We start from the raw sequence: 10,005 nt of genomic DNA, 5'->3' as shown, positions 1-10,005 counted from the left end.
CTTCCTTTACTCTCTCTCATTGCTCATACATGACCATCGTCCATCTTTCTTTTCCTCACATGATCATCTTTCTTTTCCTTCAGTGCTGTCATACAGACTGCATGTATTACTATCTGTCTCCTCTTTTATCTTTTCACTTGTCAAAGACAATATATATCCAGCATTCACTACTTTATCTCGTCTGGTCTATCAACCCTCCATGTTTGTTTACGTTCGGTTTCCTTGTATGTCTCCACTGTCCTGTTTTTGTTACCAACTTTGACCCTCCGCAAATCCCAATTTTATTTTGGTTCGCAGGAGCAACTGCCTTCAAAGTCTTATACTATCGTTCAATGCTCAAAATAAGGTGTAGAAGGACAGCCAACAACTGATGAAGGGTCGTTTATGTTACTTCTCTTGTTTTTCATCTGTTTCTCTCATTGTTTGCATATCCATGTTCTCTCGTTGTTTGCATACCCAAAAGGTGTCACAGAGTGAACTCAATACAGAGGTGATAAGAGTCCAGAAAATACCCTCAAGGTAACATGTCCAAGAAGGTGAATAAAAGACAGTATGGAGACAGAGAATCAACAGAGGTGGGTAAAATGGCAAGTGTATGAGGGAGAGTGAGAGATGGATCATGCATGGGGTGGAGGTGGTTAGATGTATATAAGTGATGAATGTAGGGAATGGTGATCAGGAATGAGGGTGATCAACAGCAAACATGAATGGTGGGGTGGATGATAAGGATGATTGAAAAATATTAGTTGGGAGTTGCTGGGAGAACAGAGAGTGATGATATGATATGGCTTGTGGTAAAAGGTTCTGATTTCATTATTTACAGCAGTAGAATATTAGATAGGATAGTGATAGAGGGATGAGTGATAGGAATATGAAAGTAGGGGTGGGGTAAAGGCTGTAAGAATATAGCAGAGATTAAGAGATAGATAAAACAGGTGTTGTGGTGGACGATGAAAAAAACGATAATAAATATGGGTGGGGTGTAACAATGGGCTTAGGGGAAGGACCCAGTTAACTGAATGAGGGGAGGGAAAAGAAAAAGCAGCTGTAAGGCTTGGCAAGAATACTGGGAGTGACCCAGCTATATATATAATGTGTACATACTTTTGAACTTGAGTGAGACCATGTTAACATAACTGGGAGGATCTTCTAGAGCACTGCATATCACCACTCATCTCAATCCTTTGTCACCTCTTGTATGAGGCTCAACATCCCAAGATTAGCCTACAATAACTCAAATCACATCTTCCTGGGTCCTCTTAGGTCTTCCTTTACAACAGGTACCATCTACTGTAATCAGCACTTATTTATAAAACTATCCTTATCCATTAGCATGACCAAACCAATGTAATCTCTCTTGTACACTACACCTGATTCCTCCTAACCCAGTGTTTCTCTCAACACATTTACACTCTGTCATTCTTGTATACTGACACTGTACATCCAGTAGACCATGCCAGCTTTTTTTTTCCTTCTAATCTTTGATCCTGCAAAGACTAGAAAGAGATGCATTCAAGGCCTGGCCCATGTCTCACTACCATGTGGCATTGTGGTTCATGTACTGGCATCATACTGTCTGCTTTTCACTGAGATAGAAACTTTTTTTTACCAGTAGAAGTAATAACTCACTGAACCTTCTTCAGTTTGTAGTTATTCCAGCTACTATCCTTTCAATACATCCTCCACCATTGGTAACAGGTCACCAAGATAACAGAAACTATTTCCAGGTACTGATAAAAAAGCGCCAATGCAGCATGGTGGATTAATGAAACAATAAGAATGTCATACAAGATGTCTGTAGTATTTTTTCCCACTCTTTGTGCTCTATGTTCAAATCTCGCTATGGCCTACTTGCATGAGAGAATGAAATTGTCACCCAGTTTAACACTGCAACCAGTTCTTGAGTGTCTTGAGTGGAGTTAAGCTTGTTGTAAGCACTCAGACCAGGTTTCCAGTTTGAGAATACCTTCCTGCCTACCTCCTACCAGTCTTAGAGATACTATAAAGTGTCATGGACACTGCCTTCCCTCCTGACTAGAAGATATAAAAATTGAATGTTAGGGAGAGAAAAGGAGAAGGCATTTACCAGCAGCGAGGGAGCAACAGTTAGTTATTTATATATGCTAGGAAAATACAGATGTAGGAGGAGTGATAATATTCTTTATTAGCTGAACTTAGAAAAATACAGAACAAGAAGTGGAAACTTATAAATATTGCAGCTGGAGTTGGAATTTGAATTTAATTATGCCCATTGAGAGGGTTTTGGATGAAAAAAATGTAGGGAAAAAATTAAAGAGAAAACAAATGTGGCTAAATTAAAGAGAAGATAATGTGGTTAAATTTGAGATGCTATTTTCTTTCTCTTGTAAGTACTGTCTTATGTGTATGTCTAATTGAAATCATACCCAATGGTTTATTCTGAGTCTGAAGATAATAAATTTTGTGCACTTTGGGGAAGGAAAGCTTGTTGATCAAACTTTTTAGAAGACATGAATGCTGGAATGGAAGTTTTTAGGTATTAAGAGCACAAAAGTGTTGGGTTTCTGGAGTTCCATGAGCATAGATGTCAAATCATTTGTCTTTAGGGAGATATGCTTTCATTTTTTTAGTTAGGGAAGTTGGACTTAACTAAACCCAATGCACCTTTTACCTCTCATTATTTCTTAGCTGACGGAATACTACTGCTTCTTTATTTCTAGGCAAGTTAAAGTGCATTCTAGTCACCAATGAGCACATGTTTCTGTATGACAAAATGTCAGCTGAGCTATAGCTGGAAAAACGTGAGTGAAAGGTAGTTCAGCATTTTGAAAATTTTAAAGACTGGCTACACCTTCATACACAAGTGCATCAACCTTCTTCCCATTATACACCACATCTTAAACGTGTACACACACACGCGCGCACACACACACACACACACACATGATGGGCTTCCACACAGTTTCCATCAACCAAATTCACTCGTAAGGCTGTAGTTGGCCTGGGGTTATAGTAGAAGACACTTGCACAAGGTGTTCCACAGTTACAGAGTGAGCTTCTAAACCACACAGCCAGGCCTGTGCCTATTGAGAAAAATAATGAATCTTTAATTTTATAAATAAACATTAAATTCCTGTTTTGGTTCTAATGGTAATTTAAAACATTTGAAACTTGTCTAACAACAATGGCAAAGAAAACAGGATTACATGGATGCATTATCTGTTTTGCTTTCCCTTTAATAGAGAGGTTGAGGGCAACAAATATAGCTAATCCTTCTGTGTAGGTCAGTTGTGGAGAGTGTTGATGCTGTCCTTTTTTCTGTTGGGCAAATATTGCTATTCTGAAAGCCAGGGGAGAGGATGTTATAAAAGAAGTGAAGTTTTGGAAAAAAGTTATTTGTCAGAGTTTTGGCTGTTATTTCTAGCATGTCAAGTGACCACATTGAGGTCTCTCTCATTTCATCCACTGGTTCAACAGGCATCAACACATGAGCAGTGGTTACTGTTACTCTGATATACCAGGGGAATGGCTGATTTTAAAAAATTGGGTTTTGGAAAAAAGTTATTTTTCAGAGATTTGGTTATTATTTCAAGCATATCTATTGACCATATGCAGACCTCCCTGATTTGTTTCTTGGTTTGACAGGCATCCACGCACGTGAAAATGCACAATTGAATTTAAAAACGTTCAGGATGTTGCTATGGAGATTAACTGGTATTCCAAAAGCTGAATTAAAGGGTTGGTGAAGACAGGGTATTTTAACAAAGTTGAAATTTTGAAAAAAAAATTTTTTCAGAATCATAATATCCATATTTTCCCTGTGGAATTTCCTAAACAATTTTTGCATAATGTAATAAGCAAATTTGAAATTTTGAAAAGCTGTTCTTTGGGGTAAAATCATAATTTCTGAAGAAATTTTTGGAATAAAAGATAAAAAATGGGTAGGGGTGCATATTTGATATGTCTGTGCCCAGTTCCTTTCATTTTCAACTGTTTATACTCACTAATTGCCATAAGTGACCATCGTTATTTTGCTCACATCCTACTGTTTACTTTATGCATATGTGTGTATGTGTGCATCTGTGCATGTGTGTGCATGTGGATGTATCTGTGTGTGTGTGTGCATGTGTGTGTGTGTGTGTGTGTGTGTGTGTGTGTGTGTGTGTGTGTGTGTGTGTGTATTTTGCTTTGGCGCATCTGTCACATGTGGAGCTTAATTTCTCTTTGAGTCTGCCTGTAGTTCTACCATACTTCTTGCTCACATTAGGTACAGCGTATGGTTTATACCGACTCATTTTCTGTATATCAAGCAATGTCATTTCCCAGAATATATCCAGGTCTTGCCAGTTAAAAGTTTAGTCTTTGCTCAGTTTACTTCGAAGCCTCTTGATTATAGATATAGCTGCCATATCTAGATTTTTCTCTCTTATTCTCCTATGAAAACTAAAACATAGGAGTTCCTATGTGGATCCAGTCTTAAATTCCTGTGATGGTTTGTAAGACTATGATGGAGAGGGGAGGACTGTATATGTGTGTGTGTGTGTGCGTGCGTGCGCGATTTTAAGTGTGTGTATGTATGCATGTATGTATGTATATTGTTATTTAGTTTTATTTCAAGATTTCACACCAATAGAGAAAGAGCCAGTTTCTAACCTAGATCCAAGGCTCCTCCATTGGAATTTCAAAAATAGGGTATGTATGTATGTATGTATGTATGTATGTATGTATGTATGTGTGTGTGTGTGTATTTGTGTGTGTAGATAGATGCGTGTATGTATATGTATGTATATACGTTTATATGTATATATATGTATGTATGTACATGTGTGTATGCGCGCGCACGCATGTGCGCACGTGCTTATGTGTGCACGTGCTTGTGTGTGCACGTGCCTTTCTGTTTGTTCTCTACCAACGCTTGACAACTGGTGCTGGTTTGTTTACGTCCCTGTAACTTAGCGGCTCCGAAAAGAGACCGATAGGATAATACCAGGCTTTAAAAAAGTAGAGGAGTCGATTCAAGTGCATATAAGGCAATGAGGTCAGAAAGATCTTGGTAAATTAACTTAGAAGCACTTAAACGTATATTAAGGTTAACACGTTACTCCAGAAAGATACGTAAATATTGATGTTTTGAGCTGTCCATTCTTATTTGTTTACAGTATGTATGTATGTATGTATGTATGTTTATATATATATGTGTGTGTATGTGTGTGTGTATAGGGAGAGAGAGAGGGAGGGGGAGAGAACTGGGGTACGTATATTCTGGATGTACTGCAAGGTGAGAAGAGCTGCACATTCAACAAAAAGCTGTTAAATTCATCGCAAATATAAACATGAAGCTAAGTCGAGAAATCTAGTCATGAATTTAAATTGATATTTTTGTCTTCCAATTATGAAACATAATAGCAGTTGTTCTGAGGTTACAGTGCTCACAGCTTAATGATATATAGCACTGGGTCAATGACGAAATAATGGAAGGGTGACATAAAAGATCTGAAGGGTACGAGATTCCAAAAGCACAAATCATGGTTTCTTCATGCGGTGTGTATACAAATTCACTGAAAATTAATTTACTAAAATTGATTTCCTTCACAATAATTCAGTTGTTGCAAAATCGTCAAATATATCTGGTCATAGTTTGTTTTCTTGTGTGATAATACAATGTCAGAGACAATGATTAAGTCATGTTTATTTTTGAAGAGATACTACTATGAGTGTAGTAGATATAATACAGTAGACACTATAACAATAGCTGTCAAACTATACACCTGCCACAGAGACACAATACACACACACAAACACACACGCTTATACGCTCAAAGTTAGATGAGCGACTTGAAGGCCGAGAGTTTCGTGCATGACATTTACTAATATATATGTTCATGTATGTATGTATGTATGTATGTATAAATATGTGTGTATGTATGTATGTATGTATGTATGTATGCATGTGTGTGTATATATATATATACGTATGTATGTATGCATGTATATATATATATATATATATATATATATTATTTAAAAGAGTTCCAATTCTGTTTTTTATGTTTTATTTATATTCTTATAAAATTAATGTGAGATATAGAATATGGAATATATAATATAATATAAATGGTAAAATGAAATGAAGTATTCAATGTCTTATTGAATATATGAAATATTGATATATATATATATACGTATGTATGTATGTATATATGTATGTATATATATATATATATATATGTGTGTGTGTGTGTGTGTGTGTGTGTGTGTATAATGCGTCTGTACGTGTATACGCAAGGAGAGAAAATGTGTGTGTGTGTGTGAGAGAGAGAGAGAGAGAGAGAGACAGACAGACAGAGGTAGATAGATAGACTGATGGATGTCGATGTGTGTACGTATATATATATATATATATATATATATATATATATATATATATATATATATATATATATATATATATATATATATATATATATATAATATGTGTGTGTGTGTGTAATTTATGTTTGGTTGCCCACTTACATGCATGCATGCATGCATACATACATACATAATACCATTTCATTTAATTTCACCAAGGGTCGACATAACGATCACGGTACCTTCCGACAATATCGCCCCCTCCAAAAGCATCGATGTCACTTATACGCATATATGTATATTACACACACACACACACACACATACACACACACACACACACACACACACATATAAATACATATATATATATATATATATATATATATAAGCATTATAGGATAGATAGATAGATAGATAGCTAGATAGATAGATAGATAGATAGATAGATAGATAGATAGATAGATAGATGGATGGATGGATAGATACATACATACATACATACATACATACATACATACATACATACATACATACGTACATACATACATACGTGTGTGTGTGTGTGTGTGTGCGTAGGGGCGTGGTGGTAGTGGTGACGGACTGCGTGTGTCTTTGGTGTGGTTTGTAATGACAGTTCAAAGCTCTGATGTGTTGTGGAACGTAGTAGAGGTCGAGCGCAACTGGCAGTTAATGACTGACTACTTCACGATTTCCAATTCCACCATTATAGTTATCATCAACATCATCCTTATGATTTGTGTAACCTTCCTCATTACCATTTTCATCATTATCACCATAATTATTATCAACACCAATATCACAAAATTAATTAGATTTTTACATTACACACACGCACACGTGCACACACACAAACACTAAAATACCTCCATCAAACCCCCTAAAAATGTACATTATGATGGAAAAGGAGGTGATGGTGGTGGTAACAGTGGCGTTTATAACGACGGAGGTTAGAGAATAGTGGTGATGATGGTGATAGTGGTGGTGATGCTGGTGGTAGTAAAGGTGTGGGGGTGATAATTGACAGTGGCGGTAACTGTAGAAGCGACGGCAGCGGCGGCGGCGGCGGCGGTGGTGGTGGTGGTGGTAATGGCTAGTAATAAGTAGAAATAGTGGTCGTAGTGATGCTGGTGCTGGTATTGGCGTTGGAGCTGGTGATGACGAATATGATGATGATGATGATGATGACAGTGATGCGGATGCTGACGATGGTGGTGGCAGATATGTTAGTAGCAGTCGCTGTAGTGGTAGTATTGGCAACGGTGGGAGTGGTGACAGTTTTTCCGTTGCTGTTGGTCATGGTGATAGTGATGGTGGTGGTAGTGGCGGTGGTGATGTAAGAGACCACAGTAGTAGGATTGGGTAAAAATCGGAATCTCATGTTGCTTCTGCACTATTAAAGATGACGATGATGATGATGATGATGATGATGATGATGGCGGTAGCAGTGGTTATAGCAGCTAGTAAGAGATGGTAGTGGTGACGGTAGTGCAAGAATTTGCAAGTAGTGGCGGTGCTGCTAGAAACGATAGTGGTGGTAGCAGTGGTAGAAGCGGTGGTAGTTGTGGTGGTAGAAACAGTGGTTGTTGTGATGGTAGTGGTGGCTGTGGTGTTAGAAACGGTAGTGGTGGATGTGGTACCAGAAACGGTGGTAGTGGTGGTTGTGGTGTTACTAGAAATGGTAGTAGAAGTGGTAGTGTTAGCCGTGGTACTTGAACGATGATGGTAGTCGTGGTAGTTGTACTCCTATAAACGGTATTAGTAGTGGCGGTGGTGGTGGTGGTGGTGGTTTCGAGTGCAACGTTGTTAAAAGACAGTAGCGGTGTCAAAAGTAAGGATGTTTATTAAAATATCTAACGGCCTTGGCTATAATTCTGTCCAACACTAAAATCATTTCTCACTGACTGAAATAATAATCACTTCTAACTTACCTTCGATATTCTGGCTTCATCGCAGCGGCCAGGCGTGCTGTCCCTTCTTTGCAGAGCAACAATCTCAACTGATGAACACAGTAGTAGTAGTAGTAGTAGTAGTAGTAGTAGTAGTAGTAGTAGTAGTAGTAGTAGTAGTAGCGGTGGTTGTGATATTGTTCAGAAGTAGCGGTAGAAATATTGAGGTATATCAATATACGTGGTAGTGGTGGTGGTCGTGGTGGTGGTGATGGTGGTGATGGTGCTGATAGTGGTTGTGGTGGTAGTATTTGTAGATGCTGATATTGCTAGTTGTGGTGAAGGCAGTAAAGAATATAGACGTACTGCAAGTAATAATAATAGTAGGAGGGGCGGGAGTAATGAAAGTGAAAGTAGATTGCTTTGCTTCGGAAGAGACAGAATTGCAGAGAATAAATGACTGAGACACAGACGGAGAAAGAGGAATAAATGGATGAAAAGAGGATGGTTTATTGTGTGGAAACTCGTTACACAGCGGAATGTAATGTGTTCACACACACACACACACACACACACACACACACACACACACACACACTCACACACAAACACACATATACATACATGCATATGCACACATATAGACATAGCATACATACATGCTCGCATATATACACACGCACATAAATACATACGCAGTACTCACACACGTACACATGAATGCATACATATTATTGCAATAATAATAATAATAATAATCATATATATATATATATATATGTATGTATATATATGTATATATATATATATATATATATGTGTGTGTGTGTGTATGTGTATATATATATATTTATATATATATACATACATACATACATACATACATACATACATATATATATATATATATATATATATATATATATATATATATATATATATATATATATATATATATGCATAACAGAATTCACAAACTTGAAAAGTGTTATTTTTATCGTATCATTATTATTATTAAGATGAGCTGGCAGAATCGTTAGCTCGCCGGGCGAAATGCCTGGTGGTATTTCGCCCGCTTTTACGTTCTGAGTTCAAATTCTGCCGAGGTCGACTTAGCCTTTCATCCTTTCGTGGACGATAAATTAAGTACCAGTTACGTACTGGAGTCGACCTAATCGACTCGCCCCTGCCCCCAAAATTTCAGGCCTTGTGCCTAGAGAAGAAAAAAGATTATTATTATTAAGGCGAGCTGGCAGAATCGTTAGCACGCCGAACAAAATACTTAGCGGCATTACGTCCGTCTTTACGTTCTGAGTTCAAATTCCGACGATGTCGACTTTACCTTTCATCCTTTCGGGGTCGTTAAATTAAGTACCAGTGAAACACTAGGGTAGATGTTATCGACTACTCACCTCTCCCAAAATTTCAGGCCTTGTGCTTTTATATTAAGGTGAGGTCACAGAATCGTTAGCACGCTGGACGAAATGCTTAGCGGTATTTCACCCGTCGCTACGATCTGAGTTCAAATTCCGCTGAGGTCGACTTTCCCTTTCATCCTTTCGAGGTTGATAAATTAAGTTCCAGTGAAACACTGGTAAGTCGATATAATCGATTTACCATCTCTCACAAAGTTTCAGGCCTTGTGCCTATAGTAGAAAGGCTATTATTATTATTATTATTATTATTATTATTATTATTATTATTATTATTGTTCAGTAGTTTTATTTTTATAACGTGCTTTCACTTCACTACCGAGCGCAGCTCT

The 10,005-nt window shown here is 37.5% G+C and overlaps 1 long non-coding RNA gene across 1 annotated transcript in view; it reads right to left on the bottom strand.

Moving 5' to 3' along the window:
* The window catches only part of LOC149132671 (uncharacterized), a 37,419-nt gene extending 28,811 nt beyond the window's left edge, over positions 1-8,608 (bottom strand). Inside the window, exon 1 of the long non-coding RNA XR_016244272.1 lies at positions 8,283-8,608. This is a non-coding gene — a long non-coding RNA (uncharacterized LOC149132671). The remainder of the gene's footprint in view (positions 1-8,282) is intronic.
* Positions 8,609-10,005: the final 1,397 nt, after the last annotated feature.

This window comes from Octopus bimaculoides, chromosome 14, assembly GCF_046866305.1.
Source record: "Octopus bimaculoides isolate indiv1 chromosome 14, ASM4686630v1, whole genome shotgun sequence".
NCBI classification, from domain to species: Eukaryota; Metazoa; Mollusca; class Cephalopoda; order Octopoda; family Octopodidae; genus Octopus; species Octopus bimaculoides.
Note: the sequence above shows the minus strand (reverse complement) of the source record. Positions and strands in the feature narration are given on the sequence as shown.